At 42.0% G+C, this 23,343-nt stretch overlaps 1 protein-coding gene across 11 annotated transcripts in view; it reads right to left on the bottom strand.

The window, feature by feature from the left end:
* MGAT1 (alpha-1,3-mannosyl-glycoprotein 2-beta-N-acetylglucosaminyltransferase) overlaps nucleotides 1–23,343 on the bottom strand; it is a 65,102-nt gene that overhangs the window by 15,490 nt on the left and 26,269 nt on the right. For 4 of the 11 annotated variants that reach the window (XM_060144546.1, XM_060144551.1, XM_060144553.1 and 1 more), the window contains one exon: nucleotides 3,435–3,478. The gene's annotated coding sequence lies outside the window, so the exon portion shown is untranslated. Of the gene's footprint in view, nucleotides 1–1,286; nucleotides 2,636–3,434; nucleotides 3,479–5,995; nucleotides 6,116–23,343 lie in introns of those variants that run through there. The other 7 variants (XM_060144540.1, XM_060144543.1, XM_060144542.1 and 4 more) reach the window with 5 other exon arrangements.

Here is a 23,343-nt window from a genome sequence, read left to right as displayed (position 1 = left end):
CTCCCTTCTACTGTTATTGTCACTGAGAAAAGCAGGCATCTTGGCAGAGGTAAACTGGAGTTCAAAGGAGGAGTGAGCAGAAAGTAAGGTAACCATGAACAGCCTATAGAGGGCTAAAAAATGATAGTCTGAAAAACACTGGCATCTTAAAGAGCAGGAGAGAAGACCACGATATGGCACAGGAAGGAAAGGCCCAGGGTTCCATCTCCTAAACAGACACTCGGTCCTTGAGACTTCCGCTTTTCTCCACCCCTCTTTAATCTGCTACCCCAAAGAGGCACACTTGTCAAGCTGACTGGAGAGCTCTGAGAGCCAACAAGGTATCTGGCAGAATCCCTCAATTTCAGTTCTCCTTGAACCCGTGCACCTTTGCCACCACTTCATGATCCCAGGTATTGTTTAACAGCAACAGGATGAGACAAATTCAGGGCAGGCTTTTAATTAAGGACAAATAAGGCTTTTGCCAGAACCCTAGTTCAATAAAAGAACAAAACTAATTTAGAGTTTTTCTCTATGTAACTATACAAGCATATGAAGCAATGGCAATGTTACTGTTTTACATGTACATGGCCCTGGATACTTCTCAAAATCTATCATTTCATTTGTTCCTTGTGAACAACCTGTGAGGGGCTTGGAAAGTTAGTTATCCCCATTTTGCAAGTGAAGAGAACATGGCAGAGCTTAACCAACATACCTAGGGGTGTACACTAAGAAAAGCAGAGCTAGAACACAAATCCTGATTCCCAAACCTGTGTTCTGTTCCTCTGCTCTTACCATGAGGTTTCATGGCCTACACTCCCTTATAGAGGAAGGAGGAGAGGCAACTTAGGAGGTTACCTAGACCATCTGCTACCTGCCCCCCAAGGCAGTTCTATTCAGTTAGCTGCCCAAAACACAGCAGCCTGCCTCAGCCTGGGTAATCCATTCCAGTGTTGTGCTTAGCCCAAACTGGCTTGGAATCCTACTACCTCAGCATTGAAAAAGCCCTTACAAGTAATCTAACACAACCTCCCTTCAGAGGCCTAAATAATTTTCATGTTCTCCTTGGACTAACCTCACAATTGCCATTGCTCACAACCCCTTACAAGGTAATCCTACCTGGGTAAGGAGCAGCTGGGAACAAGCCTGCACCCAGAGAGTGAAGGAGAGGTGAAGTTTCCTGTGTACCCCTCAGGGTAAGGGTTCCCATCACGGCAACTCCTCAATGACAGTGTCCCCAGACTTACCCCACTCAACATTTTCTGCACAGGAGCAGCAAGACACCAAGTGGGAAATGAGACACAAACCTTACCTTTCTTCTCTTCTCTCAGCTGCTCCCCTGGAGATCATCAAACCCCCATCCAGCACTCCATTTCCAAACTGAGAATCCCAAATCAGATACACCAAACAAAGTGCGGCTTCTCTCCTCTTGTCCAGGTCCAAAGTCCATAGCTGAGTGGACTCTGAGGGGGAGGAGTCTGGGGGGGAAGGGGTATGTCCAGGCCCCTCCCCCCCAACTGCAGGCTTCAGTGTCCCTCCCAGAGGTCTATTACATCCCTTCATTCAGCTGGTTTATTAAGCCCAGAGTCTGGTGATAGGCAGATCCCTGGTACTATCCCATCTCTTGTTCAGGGAGGGGAAGTCATCCACTGTGAGGGCTGGCGAGTCCGTCTTCTGCTGAGGCTCATGAGAGGAAATAGGCCTGAGAACTGACATGGTCCAGGAGGCTGATTTCTGTGTTAACCTGCAGAATATTTAAACATCATGACACTCTCTAATCTATTATATACCCAGAGGGATGTCTAAGACTCCCTACCTAAATTAGACTCCTTGACTCTATCATCAAAAACCCTTCCTTAAACACTCCACAAGGTTATACAAAGTTCCTACCTCACTCACATATTGCACCCCAAAACAGTCATCTCATCAATATGTATACACGTACAAGGCTCAAGATACAGGAAAGACAGCACCTAACCGCACTATAGGAAAAGTAACCAAAAGCACTAGTGTGTGGAGACTGTCTTCTAAGAAATACAGAAAAGAACATTCTCCCCCTGTTCTCGCCTTGTGAGTGCCACACACTAATCGCCCTACATCTCCCAAGCTTCTTAGGGTGTGCAGTGTTTTAATCGGCCAGCTCTCCCAGTCTGAACTAAATCCATTCCACACCTAGATGCTGGCACCTTTTACAAGCATTCTTTGCTCCCTTCCCTTCACCCGCACCTCCCCCTCTGCTTCCAAAACTGTGCCATGGATGTAATTCCCAATCTCCGTCAAACTCCTTCCCGGGGCCAACTCCCGAGAGCACTCTCCTGAAACGTTAGAAGCCTGAGTCCTACCAGCAATAGCCCCAGTGATGTTCCAATTTTTCAATCCGGTGGCCCACCCTGGCCGCCCCCTCCCTTCTAAGTGTATTCCTAAACACAAACACACACACACACACACACACACACACACACACACACACACAATCGCGCGCGCGCGCTCTCCCCCTTCCTTCCTGTAGGGGCGTGGCGCCCACAAGAACGCCCCCCAACCCAGGAAAGAATTTAGCTCCTCCCACCCTTCTCAGAACCCCGCGTTCGGTGTTCACGGGGAAAGGGGTGACAACGCGACGCTCTCTAGGTTCTGACCCCTTCCCCTCCGCTGCCCAGACGACCCTCGCCCTATCTGCGCTGGGTCGTTACCTGGGCCCTCCCCCCTCCCCCAACCTCAGCAGGGAGCCGCGGCCCGCCCCAGGTCGGACTCCAGGGCCCAGGCCGGGTCCCCGTTGCCCGCCCAGGCCCCACCCCCTCGACCCCCGGCGGCCCGGCCCTCCCCTCGCACTCCTTTCCCCCTCCCACCATCTACCGCAGCCACTTCCGCCCGTCCTCCGGAAGTGAGTCCGTGGCAACTGCCACCACCCGTCACCCGCTTTATCTCCCCCCAGCCCATCACCCCCGCCACCAAGGGAGCAGGACTTGAGGTTGCTCTGCAGTCACTATTAACAGGACTGGGGACGAGGCGTGGGCAGGACAGGGTGTGAGTGAGAACGGAGCTGGGGACGACAGTACCGGCCGTGCAAGAAAGGGCGGGACAGAGTTTGTGGCGGAAAGCGGGAGCTCGCGTCAAGTCGAGCCGCACGGGAAGAAGAGCGCATGCGTCACGATGCCTCGGTCGGGTGCTTGGACTGCCTGGCCCGGAGGGAGTGGGCGGGAAGGGGGCGGAGCGAGGAGCCCGGAAGTGGGGGCGGAGCCGGCCTGGCGCCGGTTCACCTAGTCCACTTTGGTCTTAGGGTCGCCTAGCAACCGCCCGCGTGTTCAGGGTTCTGGAGAAAGCCCCGAGGGCTACCCTCTCTGGATGCGAGTCCTGGTGAGAAGCAATTCTGGAAGCACCAAGGGTTGTGTTCACCCGTCCCTGTGCTGAGAGCTCTATAGCCGTACTGAAGGAAAGCTGTTTTGTTCATTGCTTACTGTTTCTCGCTGCATCTCTCACGGAGGCAGGACCTTCCTTGAGTCTGAAAAGAGAAAGAAAAGAGTGAGACTACTCATAAATTAAGCCCTCCCCCCGCGCCCCCACGACAGCTCTCTGTTGTACACGCCTCGTGTGAAACACTTTTCAATTATTAGTACCCACAGGTCGGAACCACGGTTACCATTCCCTGAGCAGCAGAGAGCTCTGCCCGAGATTACGTGGCTAGACAGTGATAGAGGCTGGACGCGAACTTCCCAGTCTGTGACACTAACCTATGTTGCCACTATCGTGTGCCACCTGTGACCATTCTCCTCTTAAACCTTTCTACACCTTCAAACATTGGACTTCCAAGTTCCAAAATTTCCCTGGTTGCTTTTTTCTAAATGTATTGGTCTGACTTGCTTTTGACTTCAAACTGAATCCAAGAGAAGCTACTACTAATTTTTGTTCATATGTCATCCATTTAATGACGTGTTCTAGAATTTTGCCAGGACTGTGGACGGATTCGCAGCCTTTGCTTTTTCCCCCTCTTATTGAAAACTGGAACTTAGGCTCCAGTCTTCTGGCATATCTTCTTTGATACTGTGATTTATAAGAAGAAATATATGTATTTGGTCTTTGTCTAGTTTCTGATACCGAGCTCCTAAAATCCTTGGAATTTTCATAAGTGATAAGAGCACTAGGAGGATCTTTTGTTCCAATATTTGATTTTTGACCCTAGTTCCTGACACAGGGCCACTGAAACCCTTGGCATTTCCTGGGTGATAGGAGTGTCATTTTTTCTAATGAGGCAACTTTGGGTGGGCTCCTGGATAGCTTCCGGATGGGGGCTGATCATTGGAAAGACCAAGCTGTGATTAGAAGGTTGGAATTTTTAAGCACCCCCTCCCCAGGCACTCCCCCACCCCCGCCATTTTCTTGAGATGAGAGAAGGGTTGAAAATGGAGCTAAATGATAGATTAGGCTTAGGTGATGAAGCATCCATTAAAATCCCAATAGTATGGGGTTCAGAGAGCTTCTAGGTCGGTGAACACATCCAGAGACCAGGAGGGTGCCACACCCCCAACTCCAGAAGGACAGACGCTCCTGTGCTCGGGACCCTCCCAAGCCTTGACCGCTGTATCTCATCTGGCATTCATCTGTATCCTTTAATAAACTAATACACATAAGTGTTTCCCTGAGTTCTGTGAGCTGCTCTAGCAAATAATCGAATCCAAGGGGTAGGAGGTCACGGGAACCTCCAGGTAGAACAAAAGTTGTGACTTGCAGTTGGTATCTGAAGCAGAGTCAGTTTGGTGGTACTGAGCCCCTAACCTGTGGGATCTGATGTTATTCCAGATTCTGTCAGAATTGAGTTAAATTGTAGGACAAGCAGCCGGTGTCACAGAGAACCGCTTGGTGGGAGAAAACCTCCACACATTTGGTGTCAGAAGTTAAGTGCTCTGTATGAGTAGTAAAGAAGACACACAGGATAAAAGACTGGGTTTTTCTAGTACATACGTTGATCTGACTTGCTCTTAAGGCTGAATCCAAGAGGAACTACTACTAATTTTAAGAGTTCATCCATTTAATGACATGTTCTAGAATCTTGCCAGGACTATGGACAGATTTACAGCATCTGTCTTTCCCCCTTTTTTGAAAACTGGAACCTAGGTTCCAGTCTTCTGGAATATCTTCTATCCATGTGATTTCTCCAGATTACTAGCAGTGACCAACTTGCATATTTTCAATACTGGGAATGTAATAGTTGCTAGGTCAGGAGTCGTGAAATGATTTTCTTTTATTTGGAAAGATGTCATAGTATTAGAAACATTCTTAAAACAAAATTTATATTGCTGCTACACTCAAACAATACAGGTCCACAAATAAGTTCCTGATCTTTTCTCAAAAAGCTGTCTTTCTCATCTGAATTAATGTTAACTCCACTTCATTTTCTCAGGCCAGAATGCCAAGAGCCATCCTCATCTTCCTCTCTTACATCCTCTATCCAGTCTGTCAGGAAACCCTGTTGGCTCTATCTTCAAGCTCTGTCTAGGATTCAACACCTCAGCATTCTCACGGCCCCCTTCATCGCGCACCTGGACAACAAGGTCCCTCTGTCCTTACTCCCCTCCTCCAGTAGCCTAGTCTTCACACAGCAGCTAGAGGGATCCTGGCATTTCTCTGCTTAAAACCCCACAGTGGGTCCCCCGTTCACTTGGAATAAAAAGCCAAAGTCCTTACAGCAGCCTACAGAGCCCAACACCAACTGGCCTGCTTACCCCTAACTTGCTCTCCCTTTGCTTACTCTGTCTCAGCCACACTACCCTCATTGCTATTCCTTGAACCCACCTCAGGGCCTTTGCACTAGCTGTTCTCTCTGGGTATAAAGCTCTTCTTCCAGATACTTTCATTACTCTTTCAAATATTTTCTCAAATGTCACCTTTCTCAGTGAGGCCTTCCCTGGCCAACCTATTTAAACCCTGCCCCTCAGCCACAGCACTGCCAGTTGCCCTTTACTCTGCTCAATTTTTTCAGTAGCACTCACTTAGCAACTCCCAACATATTTATTATGCTTACTGTTTCCCGTCTGTCTCTCCCCGCTAGAATGTCAGTTCCATGAGGGGAGGCATATTTGGCTGTTTGATTCCTTGCTGTATCCCTGGAACAGGGCCATGTGCCTGGCCCTTAGTAGGTGCTCAACAAACATTTGTGGAATGAATGAATGAATGAATGAACTTGAACAACTGTTTTCATGGTGGAGTTTTCTTATCCTGCAGATACCTGAACATAGTGATAAGTATAGTATGCATATTTTGCATTATGATATTTTATCATCATAAGATAGTATCATGTTTCTAAATACTTTCAAAATTATAACCACTTTTTAAAACGTACTTAGACTTTTTGCATGCTTGTTATAATAAAGCAAACAACAGAGTTGTGTAAAGAAAAAGTTACTATCGTCCCACCTCCACTAATCCCTTCCTGCCGAAGGGAACTACTTTTAAATTTAGTGGATATCTTTCCAAATATTTTCTCCATACCCACATATATATGTAACAGATACAGATGTCACAGTTCAAAGACAAGTATGACTGAACTGTAACTTTATTTTGTATAACACAAGGCACTTTCTATTTTTAGGCCTCACTGCCTCTGATAGCAGAAAAACTGAGTCTGGTTAACTCAGGATAAATGTTAGCACTTTATGATTTGCTTATTTATTAATGATCAGTTATAGTTTAATTCTAGTGAACTCTTTTCTCTCTTCACCTTTACAAAATTACCAAGCTTTTAAAAATTATTGTAAAAGAAGTATATATTCATTACAAAAAAATAGTAACTCACAAATATGCAAAATTTAAAAGTAACCATATGTAAAGCCAGCAGCCAGAAATAATCAGTTTGTTCTGTTCATATATATGCATATTTGAGATCCTATTATAATTAGCTTTTATTGCTTTATATATTGTAAACATTTTTCCATGTCAGAAAATATACCTCTATGGCATTTTTAATGACTGTGTGATCTCCCATTATACAAATGTACCATAATTATTGTCCCTGTTTTTGTACATTTGGTTTCCAACTTTTTACTTTTGCGAAATTACTTGTAGCTAAATGTCTGAGCATATCCCTAATTATTTCCTCAGGATAAAATCCTGAAACCATTGTCAAAAGGTGTAGTCACTGTTGAAGGCTTTTGATGCATGTGAGACCTACAGAAAGGTGTCACTGCTTTGACTCCAGCGAGCAGGAGGGTCCTTTTCTTCACACCCTGCCAGCACCATCTTAAGTCTTCCCTATTATCTTGTTTTTCGATGTTTTCTTGGATATTTTCACAAGTATATTTTTTCCAACATATATTTTTCAGATGATAATTATTTTGGATTCATTTTAGAAGCTAGATACTCTTTTATAATTTAATGGGCTCCTCCTTACCTTTTCAAGTGTTCCTTGTACTGATTTTAGTCCAAAGTCAGATAGATACAAAAGTCAGTTTGTATATTTGCTATTTGTCACATGTTCTTTTATCCTGGAATGTATTTTAGAATTCTGACACATAAGGAAACAGCCATATTCATTTTCTCCTTTTATCTTATTGTACCTCTTAGCAACTTCTGACCCACTCATCTGTGCACCTCTGACTGTGCACCTCTCCTTCCAACACTCTTCCCCCTTGACTCCCATGCCACCACACTCTTCCTGGGTGCCCTCCTCCCTCTCTGACCACTCCTTCTCAGCCTTCCTGACTAGCTTCTTCCTCCTCCCTCTTATTCTCTACCCAACACTTTCTCTTTAGATGATCCTGTTACCAAACTCAGGTCTGGCTGCTCACCGCTCAAAAATCAGTACTCAGGAGAGACAAATGTTGGTAAAAAGGAAAGTTACTTTTAATCCGAGTGCCGGCAATCTGGGGAGATGGTGGACTCAGTTTTCCCCCAAAGCCATCTCTGAAGATCCTGCTCAGCCATGAAAGTTTTTAAAGGGAAAAAAGGAAGTAATCTCAGTTAACCACTGAAACAGGGGGTCAGAATCGGCGATTCCCCACTGTGTGCATGTTTGTCGACTTCCTGTGATTTTTCTTTAGATGCTGTCTTGTTCACACAGTTTGTTCACGAGGTTACTGAAGGGGAAGCTAGGGAAGAGATCTGGTCATTGGTTACTTATTCTTCACTTCTACTTCTTTGATCTACAGAAAGAACCCACATGTTAGGCAAGGTATTATGTGATCAAAAGATTTGAAAGGTGTGCTAGGGCCAGAGATGAGTAGAGCATGGGGATGCCAGGTTTAACGTTAGTGTCAAGACAAAAGGGGCCTCCCGCAGAGAGCTGTTTCCTGCAAAGAGCTCTTTCCTGCCAAAAACTGCTTACAATCCCACAGAAGTCACGTGGCTTCCGTTATCAACTCTGTGTCAGAGACACCCAAATAAGCCCCCCAGGTCCCTTCTCCTCCATCCTCCAGGCCCATATATCCAGCTGTGTGCTTGATATCTCAACTTGGTCCCCTCACAGGTAGCTCTAATTCAAGTGTCCAAAACTGAACTCATAGTATTCCTCCCAGCTCCTCTCCCAGCATTCCCCTTCTCAGTGAGTAGCTCCATCAACCAGCCAAACGCTTGTGCCAGAAATCCAAGTCCTCCACAAAGTTCCCACATCCAACCAATCAGCACACCCCTCAAAGTTCATCTCCCAATTATTTCATGACTCTGCGCTTCTCTCTGTCTCTTCCCAACCTGGGCCAGTCAGTGCAGCTCATACTGTGACCATAGGAATTGGGTCACACAGGACTCAAGCCTGGCCAGCCAGCTCCTTCCTGAGATTTGCTGAATTCAGAGTAAGTTTCTCTCAGGTAGCAAAGCTCAAGCATGAATGGCGATAGTTTCAAATTTTCTACTTAAAGGACAAAAGTCTTGGAGGACACTTGCTCAAGATTTGTTGGCCCTGCTCAACCTTCTGACCTTCTGACATGAGTTGATGCTAAGGAGCAATCTGAAGCCACTTGATGTTTCCCTTTGGGAGAAATAGATTTTTCAGTCTGTTGCCCATGTAGGTTTTCCATTATCCATGAAGTGCAGTACACTTAACCAGAATGACTTAGTTATACCAGTTTTTCCTGGACACATTACACCCTTTAAATCTGCAGGTACGAGTTTTATTTTATTTCAGTTATGCCACTTACTGCAGGATTTCCTTTAGCAAGTTACTAACCCTCTCTGTGCCTTAGTTTTCTCATGAATACAGTGGGGATGATAACACTACCTAACGTTATTCAATCATCATGAGCATTCAATGAGATCGTGCATGTCAAGTTCTTCAAACTATGCCCAACCTATATAGTAAGTGCTCAGTAAATGTCGGTTACTCTTCTTACGATTAATTCAGAAAAGTTTCAGGCTAGTACTTCTTTACTGTTTCTTTCTGTTTCATTTGTTCTGTTCTCATCTTAGGAATACCCATTTTGTATATGTTGGGACTCATTTGACTGTCTTCCACCTCCCTCATTTTTATGTCTTTGTTTCTTTGCCATTTTTCATGTTTTGTGAAGAGTTTTTTAGTTATGCTTATTCTATTTTTGATGTTTCTAATGTTCCCAGGCAAATATCAAGTTAATACAATTTAGTTAATAGTAAATTGTATTAACCTGATAACTAAAACCCTAACATTGTACACCTGGTTTTTTTTTTTTTTTTTTGCATCTTTCCAAAGTGTATGGTTTAGTGGTTTTTGGTATACTGACAGAGTTATACAACCATCACCACTAATCCAGAACACTTTCATCACCTTTGAAAGAAACCCCATGTCCATTAGCAGTCACTCCCCATTTCTGCCTCCCTCACCCCTGGCAACCATTGATCTACTTTATGTCTCTACCAGTTGGCCTGTTCTGGACATTTCATATGAATGGCATAAGACATTATGTGTCTGGCTTCTTTCACTTAGCATAGTTTTTAAGGTTCATCCATGTTATAGTATGTATTAGCACTTCATTCCTTTTTGTAGCTGAATAACATTCCACTGTATGTATGTGGTTTATTCATTCATTGGTTGATGGATATTTAACTTGTTTCCACTGTGTAGTATCTGTTTTTCCCAGTGTGATATAAGGAATGAATAAAGAGACTGGACCACAGCCTCTACATAGAAGCCTACAGAATCCCCAGATGAAGAAAGTGGTATTTGGGAGGAATTTGTGTTTTCTGGAAAGCAGTGGATATGGGCCAGTGCCCTCCTAGATGTGGGGAAATCCCAATTTTAAATGATCTGTTATCCCTACTCTTAGTATGCACATAATTATCACACCATGTTTCTTCTGTGTCAGGTGGAGACAGTCCTGACTATAGGCATGTTCTGACTTTCCCCTTGTTTTCTCACTTACTCTGTCCTTGGCCTGGTTGGATTTCCTTCCTGAAATGCCCTCTGCCTATAGGTCTCTCTTCATGTGTGATTTATTAGTCATTATACCATTTTCTAATATCTGCTCCCTTCAGCACTTCCAGGAGGTGAGGGTGGACTTTCTGGAACACTGAAGACAGATAACCCCCACTCCCTTTTTTATGTTCCTTGTGGCTAAAAGTAAATAAATAAATTAATAATTGGGTGTGGGGGCCCAGAGTTGCACTGCAAATATGGAAATGAAGAGGATGTGACAAGCCCAGACATCTCCAGAGATAAGTTGTAAGGCTGAAGACTGTGTAGATGCTGTAAAGAATCTGCGTGAAACTCAGAATATTAAGCAGAGACTTAGGATGAAGTTGGGGTGGTGGATGGAGGACACTTGGGAATCTCAGTTCAATCATGGGATGAAAGCTATTTAAGTACACTTAAAATCATAGCACTTTCTTGCTTCATTTCACAATGAAGGATGAACTTACTATCTTGTGTCTGGTCTTATTTAATCCTAGTATTATTTTAATTATGTTAATTTGGGGCATTCCTCCCCAACTAGATTATGAGCTTCTGAAAGGAAGAGACCCTGTTTACCTTATCATACTCATATATTTCTGAATTTGTTCAATTCAATAAACATTTACCTGCCAGCTCAGATTCTGGCTCCTCTGATTTCAGTGGACTCAGGAGATTCAATTTCCTTTCCCAAGGCTCAGGTTGTAAAATCTATCCTTCATTCCTGGCAAGGCATTCATGAGGATCAAATGAAACCAAGACTGTGAGAACCCTTTTAAAACTGAAAAGAGCTATGTAAATATTTATTGTGTTTAGAAGTTTCCAGATAGCAATCAGAAAGTGCCAGGGTGCTAGTAGCTTTGCGCTTTCAGGGGAGAACCCCTCAATGCCCTCTCCATCTGAGAACAGAGAAAGCCCTCAGCATCCCCTCCCTTAGGAAGCTGCTTCCGTTTCTCACCTGGCCTCTCCCTTTTTCAGGGCTCTCAAAGTGCTATCATGTCATAGAGAAAGCCAGTCTACTCTTAAACACCTTTCTTTAACAATATTATAAGTTCTAATTGTCACTGGGTGGTGGGTTGGTTGGTTGGTTGGTTGGTTGGTTTTAAATCTGAATTTGCATTTAAACCAGAAGCATTTTTCTCAGGTCAGTATTCCCTTAGACCAGCTCCATCAGCAGGGGTTGTCCAGTTACCTAGTGAATATTTGAAACCTCAGATACTGATGCCAGGAAGCTGAGGTTTTCCTGTACGGGCCTCCACTGGTGGGGAGTGGTGGGGAGAGGGGTGGAGAGGGAGAAGGGGCAGTCAAGTGAGAACACTCTGAAGTAAAAGTGTCTTTTGCCTTCAGGATGTATCAGTTCACAGGGAGAGAGGAGACTGGTTCTCAAGAAAGAACAAAGAAGCTTACAAGTAAAACACTGAAGACATGCAGAAGTGCTGGTGTAAAGAATAAAGAAGTGTTTAGAGGGATGTAAGCTTAAATTAGGAATACTTCCTGAGGGTAGGTGGCTCACCAGCAAGGTCTTGAAGGGAACCAGGAGAGAGGAACCCCTGGTTTAGGTGTCATAAATCCTCCCTTACTTCAAGTAGAACCAAGCTCAAATAGGAATATTTCTAATCCTTATCATCTAAGCTGGGCCTGGTGCCAGGAGCTTGGATGCTTGTCCTGATTGCAGAGACCAGGTTTCACACACCCCCATCAAATCCTTTAAAGCATTTCCTTGTGCAGGAGCAGTTGAAAAGTACTTTGGGGAAAAAACAATTACAACTATTACCCCCAAACCAAAATTATAACCTTTTCATAATTCCTTTATCTTTTTTGAAATGGGTTTTAAACCAGAACAACTATTTTAAATTGTTAGAAACATTTTAAATAATTGTCAGTAGTAGTCTTTATTAATCATAAAAAGAGAAACATATACATTAGTCTTTGAAAGTACCATCTCTGATATTAGGCCTTTTTAGTATTTAAGAAAAAAACAGCAGAAAAGAGCAAGCAAAAGCATGTGAGGGACAATAACATAACTGGACCTAACAAAACAAAGAGGCTGAGATGGGAGACAGAATGAAAGAGAAATATTTAAGTTGGGGATGGAAGTCAGTGAAGGAGGTCTAAGTAATTAATAGGATGAGAAATATAGATATCTACATGCTAAAACAGGTAAGAGAGAGCCATCAAAATTCTGAGTCATGAGAAGCAAGAGGAACTACAGTCCTGCAGCCTGTGGAACAAAAACCACATTCACAGAAAGATAGACCAGATGAAAAGGCAGAGGGCTATGTACCAGATGAAGGAACAAGATAAAACCCCAGAAAAACAACTAAATGAAGTGGAGATAGTCAATCTTCCAGAAAAAGAATTTAGAATAATGATAGTGAAGATGATCCACGACCTCAGAAAAAGATTGGAGGCAAAGATGGAGAAGATGCAAGAAATGTTTAACAAAGATCTAGAAGAATTAAAGAACAGAGATGAACAATACAATAACTGAAATGAAAAATACACTAGAAGGAATCAATAGCAGAATAACTGAGGCAGAAGAACGCATAAGTGACCTGGAAGATATAATGATGGAATTCACTGCTGGGGAACAGAATAAAGAAAACAGAATGAAAAGAAATGAAGACAGCCTAAGAGACATCTGGGTGGGACAACAATAAATGCAAAAACATTCGCATTATAGGGGTCCCAGAAGGAGAAGAGAGAGAGGAAGGACCCAAAAAAATATTTGAAGAGATTATAGTTGAAAACTTCTCTAACATGGGAAAGGAAATAGCCACCCAAGTCCAGGAAGCGCAGCGAGTCCCATACAGGATAAACCCAAGGAGAAACATGCTGAGACACATAGTAATCAAATCGGCAAAAATTAAAGACAAAGAAAAATTATTGAAAGCAGCAAGGGAAAAACGAAAAATAACATACAAGGGAACTCCCATAAGGTTAACAGATGATTTCTCAGCAGAAACTCTACAAGTCAGAAGGGAGTGGCATGATATACTTAAAGTGATGAAAGGGAAGACCCTACAACCAAGATTACTCTACCCGGCAATGATCTCATTCAGATTCGATGGAGAAATCAAAAGCTTTACAGACAAGCAAAAGCTAACAGAATTCAGCACCAGATCCACAACAAACCAGCTCTACAACAAATGCTAAAGGAACTTCTCTAAGTGGGAAAAACGGGAAGAAAAAGACCTACAAAAACAAACCCAAAACAATTAAGAAAGTGGTAATAGGAACATACATATCGATAATTACCTTAAACGTGAATGGATTAAAAGCCCCAACCAAAAGACACAGGCTTGCTTAATGGATACAAAAACAAGATCCATGTACATGCTGTCTACAAGAGACCCACTTCAGACCTAAGGACACATACAAACTGAAACTGAGGGGATGGAAATAGATATTCCATGCAAATGGAAATCAAAAGAAAGCTGGAGTAGCAATACTCATATCAGATAAAATAGACTTTAAAATAAAGAATGTTACAGGAAGGACATTACATAATGATCAAGGGATCAATCCAAGAAGAAGATATAACAATTATATATGCACCCAACATAGAAGCACCTCAATACATAAGGCAACTGCTAACAGCTCTAAAAGAGGAAATCGACAGTAACACAATAACCGGGGGACTTTAACACCTCACTTACACCAATGCACAGATCGTCCAAAATGAAAATAAATAAGGAAACACAAGCTTTAAATGACACAATAGACCAGATAGACTTAATTGATATTTATAGGACATTCCATCCAAAAACAGTAGATTACACTTTCTTCTGAAGTGTGCACAGAACATTCTCCAGGATAGATCACATCTTGGGTCACAAATCAAGCCTCAGTAAATTTAAGAAAATTGAAATCCTATCCAGCGTCTTTTCTGACCACAACACTATGAGATTACAAATTAATTACAGGGAAAAAACCGTAAAAAACACAAACACATGGAGGCTAAACAATACATTACTAAATAACCAAGAGATCACTGAAGAAATCAAAGAGGAAATCAAAAAATACCTAGAGACAAATGAGAATGAAAATACGACGATCCAGGGCTTCCCTGGTGGGGCAGTGGTTGAGAGTCCGCCTGCCAATGCAGGGGACACAGGTTTGTGCCCCAGTCCGGGAAGATCCCACATGCCACGGAGCAGCTAGGCCCGTGAGCCATGCCCACTGAGCCTGCGCGTCCTGAGGCTGTGCTCTGCAACGGAAGAGGCCACAGCAGTGAGAGGCCCGCATACCGCAAAACAAACAAACAAACAAAAAAATGACGATCCAAAACCTATGGGATGCAGCAAAAGCAGTTCTAAGAGGGAAGTTTATAGCTTTACAAGCCTACCTCAAGAAACAAGAAAAATCTCAAATAAACAATCTAACCTCACACCTAAAGGAACTAGAGAAAGAAGAACAAACAAAACCCAAAGTTAGCAGAAGGAAAGAAATCATAAACATTAGAGCAGAAATAAATGAAACAGAAACAAAGAAAACAATAGCAAAGATCAATAAAACTAAAAGCTGGTTCTTTGAGAAGATAAACAAAATTGATAAACCATTAGCCAGACTCATCAAGAAAAAGAGAGAGAGGACTCAAATCAATAAAATTAGAAATGAAAAAGAAGTTACAACAGACACCGCAGAAATACAAATCATCCTAAGAGACTACTACAAGCAACTCTATGCCAATAAAATGGACAACCTGGAAGAAATGGACAAATTCTTAGAAAGGTATAACCTTCCAAGACTGAACCAGGAAGAAATAAAAAATATTAACAGACCAATTGCAAGTAATGAAATTGAAACTGTGATTAAAAATCTTCCAACAAACAAAAGTCCAGGACCACATGGCTTCACAGGTGAATTCTATCAAACATTAAGAGAAGAGCTAACACCCATCCTTCTCAAACTTCCAAAAAACTGCAGAGGAAGGAACACTCCCAAACTTATTCTATGAGGCCACCATCACCCTGATACCAAAACCAGACAAAGATACTACAAAAAAAGAAAATTAGAGACCAATATCACTGATGAATATAGATGCAAAAATCCTCAAAATACTAGCAAACAGAATCCAACAACATATTAAAAGGATCATACACCATGATAAAGTGGGATTTATCCCGGGGATGCAAGGATTCTTCAATATACAAAAATCAATCAATGTGATACACCGTATTAACAAATTGAAAAATAAAAACCATATGATCTTCTCAATAGATGCCGAAAAAGCTTTTGACAAAATTCAACACCCATTTATGATAAAACTCTCCAGAAAGTGGGTATAGAGGGAACCTACCTCAACATAATAAAGGCCATATATGACAAACCCACAGCAAACATCATTCTCAATGGTGAAAACTGAAAGCATTTCCTCTAAGATCAGGAACGAGAGAAGGATGTCCACTCTCACCACTATTATTCAACATAGTTTTGGAAGTCCTAGCCATGGTATTCAGAGAAAAAAAGAAATAAAAAGAATACAAATTGGAAAAGAAGAAGTAAAACTGTCACTGTTTGCAGATGACATGATACTATACATACAGAATCCTAAAGATGCCACCAGAAAACTACTAGAGCTAATCAATGAATTTGGTAAAGTTGCAGGATACAAAATTAATGCACAGAAATCTCTTGCATTCCTATATACTAATGATGAAAAATCTGAAAGAGAAATTAAGGAAACACTCCTATTTACCACTGCAACAGAAAGAATAAAATACCTAAGAATAAACCTACCTAGGGAGACAAAAGGCCTGTATGCAGAAAACTCTAAGACACTGATGAAAGACATTAAAGATGATACCAACAGATGGAGAGATATACCATGTTCTTGGATTAGAAGAATCAGTATTGTGAAAATGACTATACTACCCAAAGCAATCTACAGATTCAATGCCCTCCCTATCAAATTACCAATGGCATTTTTTACAGAACTAGAACAAAAAATCTTAAAATTTGTATGGAGACACAAAAGACCCTGAATAGACAAAGTGGTCTTGAGGGAAAGAAGCGGAGCTGGAGGAATCAGACTCCCTGACTTCATACTATACTACAAAGCTACAGTTGTCAAGACAATATGGTACTGGCACGAAAACAGAAATATAGATCATTGGAACAAGATAGAAAGCCCAGAGATAAACCCATGCACCTATGGTCAACCAGTCTGACAAAGGAGTCAAGGATATACAATGGAGAAAAGACAGTCTCTTCAATAAGTGGTGTTGGGAAAACTGGACAGCTACATGTAAAAGAATGAAATTAGAACACTCCCTAACACCATACACAAAAATAAACTCAAAATGGATTAGAGACCTAAATATAAGACCAGACAGTATAAAACTCTTAGAGGAAAACATAGGAAGAACAACACTCTTTGACATACATCACAGCAACATCTTTTTTGATCCACCTCCTTGAGTAATGGAAATAAAAACAAAAATAAACAAATGGGACTTAATGAAACTTAAAAGCTTTTGCACAGCAAAGGAAACCATAAACAAAACGAAAAGACAACCCTCAGAATGGGGGAAAATATTTGCAAACGAATCAACGGACAAAGGATTGATCTCCAAAATATATAAACAGCTCATGCAGCTCAATATTAAGAAAACAAACAACCCAATCCAAAAATGGGCAGAAGACCTAAATAGACATTTCTCCAAAGAAGACATACAGATGGCCTGTATGAAGCACATGAAAAGCTGCTCAACATCACTAATTATTAGAGAAATGCAAATCAAAACTACAATGAGGTATCACCTCACACCAGTTAGAATGGGCATCATCAGAAAATCTACAAACAACAAATGCTGGAGAGGGTGTGGAGAAAAGGGAACCCCCTTGCACTGTTGGTGGGAATGTAAATTGATACAGCCACTATGGAGAACAGTATGGAGCTTCCTTAAAAAACTAAAAATAGAACTGTCATACGACCCAGCAATCCCACTACTGTGCATATACCCTGAGAAAACCATAATTCAAAAAGACACATGCACCCCAATGTTCATTGCAGCACTATTTACAATAGCCAGCTCATGGAAGCAACATAAATGCCCATCGACAGATGACTGGATAAAGAAGATATGGTAGACATACACAATGGAATATTCCTCAGCCATAAAAGGAACGAAATTGGGTCATTTGTAGAGACGTGGATGGATCTAGAGACTGTCATACAGAGTGAAGTAAGTTAGAAAGAGAAAAAGAAATACCATATATTAACGCATATATGTGGAACCCAGAAAAATGGTACAGATGAACTGGTTTGCAGGGAAGCAGTTGAGACACAGATGTAGAGAACAAACGTATGGACACCAAGGGGGGAAAGCAGCAGGGGGAGGGGGTTGTGGTGTGATGAATTCGGAGATTGGGATTGACATGTATACACTGATGTGTATAAAATGGATGACTAATAAGAACCTGCTGTATAAAAAAAAAAATTCTGTGTCATGAGGAAATATACACTAGCAGTCAGGAAATCATAGCATTTTCCATCTTGAAACTATTACAACCATATTTGAACCATTCTAATAAAATTTTTTTATGCTAAAAAAATAATACCATCTCTGATCTTTTGCTAGGTGTGTGATTCACTGTTTTCCACCTTGTTTGGGGACAAAGGTGTGATTCTCACATGTCCTACCCCCCACCCCCAAACCAATACAGACTCCTCCAGAATAATGGAAGAACAGAAATTAAAAGTAATCCAACACCCCTAGCAAACACTCATTAGGTATCATCTGGAAACTGTTCATGGCAAAGTAAAAAAATTTTTTAAGAAGCCACCAGTTTCTTGGAGTTAATCCACTCCTTCTTCTGCCTGCCACCTCCCAGTTATCTCACTGCTGTGTGGCAATCACCTCTGCATTGTGTCATGCACTGATTCACTCCTGGTAACTGTTAAAGGGCTGAGCTTTTCAGATAATTGCTACTTTTAAATAAAATCAGACCCATTTGAGGTCACGTCTAGGGGAATATTAAACTTGCATTCTGACATGCCTTCTTGAGTGGGCGAAAAATAATTGGAATTTCAGTAGAGAATTGGGTGTGATGTATGAAATGGATCACATTACTCAGCTGCAACCCAGAGCGAGGAGAAGATTTCAAGTAAAACATTTGATTTACTTTTTTTTTCTGGGCTTTGTCAGTACCTGAAAAACCAGAGGCGGTTTGCTCCAGGGAAGAGATCAGGGATGGCTGGTCTGAGGAGCACAGAGACTCCAGATTCATCTCCCCTCCCTCAGCTTGGGGTGCCACCTCTTCCTCCTCCACCCACCAAAGTCCTCAGAAGTCCTCTATTACCGGCTCAAACGCCACTCCCTCCTTGAAACCTTCAGTAGCTGTCAGCGCTGATTCTTCTTTGCCTTGTATTGGAATTCATTGTGGTACAGCTGCCCCTAGTCTCACTCCTTTCCTCATCCCTCAGTTCCACCTCACCCCCAGCAGTATCTCGAGAGACTCCGGTGGATTGTGAGAAGCCACGGAAGAAATCAAAGTTTCAGTGAAGCCCTTTAGCACGGAAATCCTCCCAGGGAGGCTGTGGAATCGAAATTAAGAAAGGTAGAAAAGAAAAATACAAAATGTTGAAGATTTAACCCGATACATTTTGAGAAAAAGAAGAAATGTGGTGTAGTGGATGAGGCAGGACTTTGGGCTCAAATCTGAATGAAATTTATAGATGCCGCTCAACCAAATCCCTAGAGAAGAGATACAGCCAAGAAAATGTTAGAAACTTCGTTGCAGATTGTACAGGTTTCAACAGAGGGCCAAGTTTGTGGGGTAACAGAAAATAGTATAGGCATTCCAAGAATAATACATGATGTTCCCAGTTCAAAAGTAAGGAAGTACCATCTGAAAAGTATGGGAAAGCGCAAGTTTAGGTCTGTGTAGAGAGACACCATGCGTGGCACAGCCATTATGTTCACACTCAAGGTCCTCATGCCTTGGATTCAACTTCCAGCTCCACCACAAAGCTCTGTGCCGTGGGCAATTCTTCAACCTCTCAATGCCTAAGTTCCCCCCACCTGCCAAATGGGAAATGAATAATGACCACCTCATGGTTTTCTTGTAAGGATTGAAGGAGTTGCCAGCAATGGTGCCTCGCACACAGTGAGTACCATAGCATGTTACTTTACTATACATTATAAAATTTGAAAGATCCGCTTGGTGATTTATTTGGAACAAATAAAGAAACCTCAGGAATAACCTTATCAAGTCCTCCACAGATGATGAAACACAGTGTCATTAGACGACCTTTATAAGCCACTTGAAATGCATTTTATTACCCACTAGTCTCTTTGGGTCATTTTAAAATGGGTTTTTATGTATTTAGATCTTGTCTTCCAGTGTGACTCTTGAATGCAGGAACTTCTGTCTTAACCTTACGTGACACTAACAATGTGAGGCACGTAGAGCGGAGCTTAATAATACCTGTTAGTTTCTTTAAAATACAAACTTTCAAATGTATCCCAATGACAATCATTTACACATTAGCAATGAATCATTTATTTATTTATTTATTTTAATGCCACTTTGGAAGACACAGATGGCCCTGGCAGAAAGGTCTGAATGAGTAAGTGTTAACAAAGGGAGAGAAGGCCCCAGAAGGAATTGTGACCTGGGCAGCAGGTCTCGCTGGGTCTTGGTAGTCAGAGGGAAGAAGGCGTGTTCACTGAAAAAGTCTGATGAAAGCAAACAGAAGGTATACCAAGGACTATGGCCCATACACAAATGTGGAGCCCCTGTCCTCGGGCTGCTCACAGCCCATTGAAGAAACAGACAGGTCAGCAGCCTCACAACACAACCCAGGCCATGAAGGGAGGCCCTGCAAAGCCCCAGAGCTCAGAACTCAACCTGAAGCTTTGACCAGGAGGTGACATTTGTCCTTCTTGTTCATCAAACATTAAGGGAACCACTGGGAACAGCAGGGAGGCAGGGAAGATCGAATCACTTCACTAAACCATCCATTTGTAAACCATTTCTAACTAACCAATTTTCTGCCGGGGGGTGCGGAAGGGGAACTGAGAAGAAAAACCAAGTCCAGTGTTCCTAATTCTGAGGGGGTGAATAGACTTGGCCGACGTGGGACAGAGAGTGCGCTTCGATGGAAAGGCAAGACTCTCCTTTGGGATGTATAGAATTGGGGGCAAGGGGAGGCAGAGGGGGCTTGGGGATGTAGGTGCTGGAGGAGTGAAGTAGGAAGTGAGTTCCTGTCCTCCCAGTGGGCTCTCCCTCACTGAGCAGATCACTTGCAGAGACTGGAGTGACTACACGAAGGAGAGACTGGTGTTCTGTTCAACAGCTGGATAGGGCTGGTGACTGTCCCTTTGCCACTGAGATAGAGGTGGCAGTGGGACAGCATATATCGCAGAGGTTTGGCATGCCAAAGTCCAGGAGGACCGAGGAGTCAAGTGGACACAGCAGGAGCAGGGTTTGTGCCACCTTGCCAATCCACTGAAATACACTGCCCTCCAGATGAGGGAACACTTCAGGGGGCTGCGGGGTGTGAAGCCAGTGATGAAAATTGAGAGGAGCAGAAGGAGACTGAACTAGGTGTCTCCGCTTCCTCCCAGCAGCAGTGCCCACATCCTGTCCAGCCTAGATCCATCCATCAGATTGAGGACCTTCAAAGTAAAGGGACAGGGCGTGCAACCAGTTGAGTTGCCAGATGAAATACTGGACACCCAGTTAAATCTGAACTTCAGACAAGGAATATTTGTTATTGCATAAGACATACTTACACTAAAAAAAGACAAACAAGGAATAATTGCTATTGTATGAGACATACTTACGCTAAAAAAAGACAAATGAAATAATTGTTACTGCATGAGACATACTTACAGTAAAAAAGACTATTCCTTGTTTATCTGACATTCAAATTTAACTGGGTGTCCTTTTTTAAAAAATTTGTTTTGCTAAATCTGGCATTTCTAGTAACAGGACAACATGCTAAGTGAACCTCAACATTTTGAGGATGGTATTAAAGTAGTAGGGTCTTGTCATGTCTTGGCAAAGGTGGGAGCTTCCACAAATGGTGCTGACTTCTCCAGGCTCTGGGATTTGGTTACTAACTCCCAGGTGATAGTTTCCTCTCTAAGCACTGGGTCCCTCTTCCCTCTGGGAGCTGTGAGACAAAAAGAGAAAAGAAATGTTCTACACAGCCTAGTTTGATTGGCCAGCCAAAGTAATAGGCAATAGCTCAAGGGTTTCAAACTGCGGGTCACAACTCCTACAGGTTGTGAACCCAGGTCATGCCAGCATTTTGAGTAGGGGGTAGGGTGGGTTAGGGGAGGCAATCAGAGTGTACTGCCTGCATTTTATCTCAAAAAAATCTTCTGTGTCTGTGAGTCACTGTGTGTATACATAGTTAATGATGTTTCTTACTGTGGTCAGGGTCCAAAATGTTTGAAAGGTACTGATATGATGTTGAGACCTGCAGGGCATTATTGTGAAAACTGTATTGGATCAACAGCCAGGATGATTTGGTTTCACACTCACAGGATAGGGTAAGCTTTGCCTTGTTCTAGAAAAAATCACCCTCTGGAACCACCTTATCTTTTCACGGAATCTGCAGTCAATCCTTCATTTAAATCACTTAGAGTTCCCAGTGTTGTTCATTTTGCTGTAATCACTTACTAAAAGCATACATTGGAATCATATATTGTTGTACCCAATCTTAGGCATTAAGTAAGAGTGTTAATGTGGAACTAAAGGCACTGTCCAAATGGCCATAGTGGTTTTTCACATTTGTTTTATTTCCTCCTCTAAAGGAAAAGCTTTTCAACTTTGAAATCCATGGAGATTACTTGGGATAATTCCCCAAAACTACCCTAAATGGTTTTGAAAGAGTCATAATTTCTCTCATTCAAAGAATATATGATGCTTTTACTTAGAAAGAGGAAGAAAAAATGTTTGCAGTTTCACTCGGAAATTTTAAAAAATTCCTATAACAATTAGCTCTTGATTCAGAAATTATAAATAAATAAAGCTATTTTATCATCCACTGTTACTAAAACATTGTGTCCTGTGATGTTTTAGTCTTTATTGATCCAGGGATTTAACTTTTATCTTGAGCTCTTTTGTAGGAAAATAGCTTATAAATCTTAAGTATAAATACTTATTGTCCTGTACCAATTGCTCCAACCTCTGTTTCTCTGAATTTTGCATTTATGTGTGGATGAAATGGATTTGCCATGCTTTTTTCAGTGGACGATACTGGTTGGCCATGGAATGTACTGGCTTTGGAGGCAGATACACCAGGATTTGAAACTAATTCTGACACACAGGAACACTGTGATTTTGACAGGCACATAAGGCTTTGGAGCCTCAACATCCTTAAATGTAAGATGGGAAAAACCAAAGTACCTAAACTGTAGAGCTGTTGTGGGTTTATATGAGAGAATAAATATAAAATAAAGCCTGGCATGGGAGAGACAATGCTATATATTCACCAAATTCCATTTCTATTTCCTCTTTATGAAGGTTGACACCACACTTTCAACCTCCCTTGTAGTTAGTTTGGGGTCGTGTGACTGGGCTGTGGTGTGGGCTATTTCTAGGCCTGGCTACCTAACCTGGCTACCATGCGGGCACATGTTTTAGCTCATGTGGCTACAAGACAAAGGAAGATTGCCCAACCCACATAAGACTTTATGTAAGCAAGAAATCAACCTTTCTTTGTAAAGCCATTAAGATTTTGGGGTTTATTTGTTACTGCAGCATTGACTAGCCTACTCTGACTAATACACTTGAGATATATAGAGAGATATAGACTAGATAGATAGATAGTAAACAGCTAGTAAACTTTAGCATTTAAGTTATCTATGAACCTTAAAATATGGAATGAGTCCTTTGATATATATTAAGAGAAAAAAAGTGAGACAATATATACTGTGCCACATCGTGTATAAGAAAGAAGCGGAAATTAAGATGTACATATGTATTTGCTTATCTTTGAAAAAAAAGTATAGGAAAGGAGAAACCAGAAACTAATAAAAATGGTTATCTATAAGGGG

The sequence above is a fragment of the Lagenorhynchus albirostris genome, chromosome 3 (genome assembly GCF_949774975.1).
Source record: "Lagenorhynchus albirostris chromosome 3, mLagAlb1.1, whole genome shotgun sequence".
Taxonomy (NCBI): domain Eukaryota; kingdom Metazoa; phylum Chordata; class Mammalia; order Artiodactyla; family Delphinidae; genus Lagenorhynchus; species Lagenorhynchus albirostris.
The sequence above is the reverse complement of the archived record's forward strand: the minus strand, read 5'-3'. Positions and strand labels throughout refer to the sequence as shown.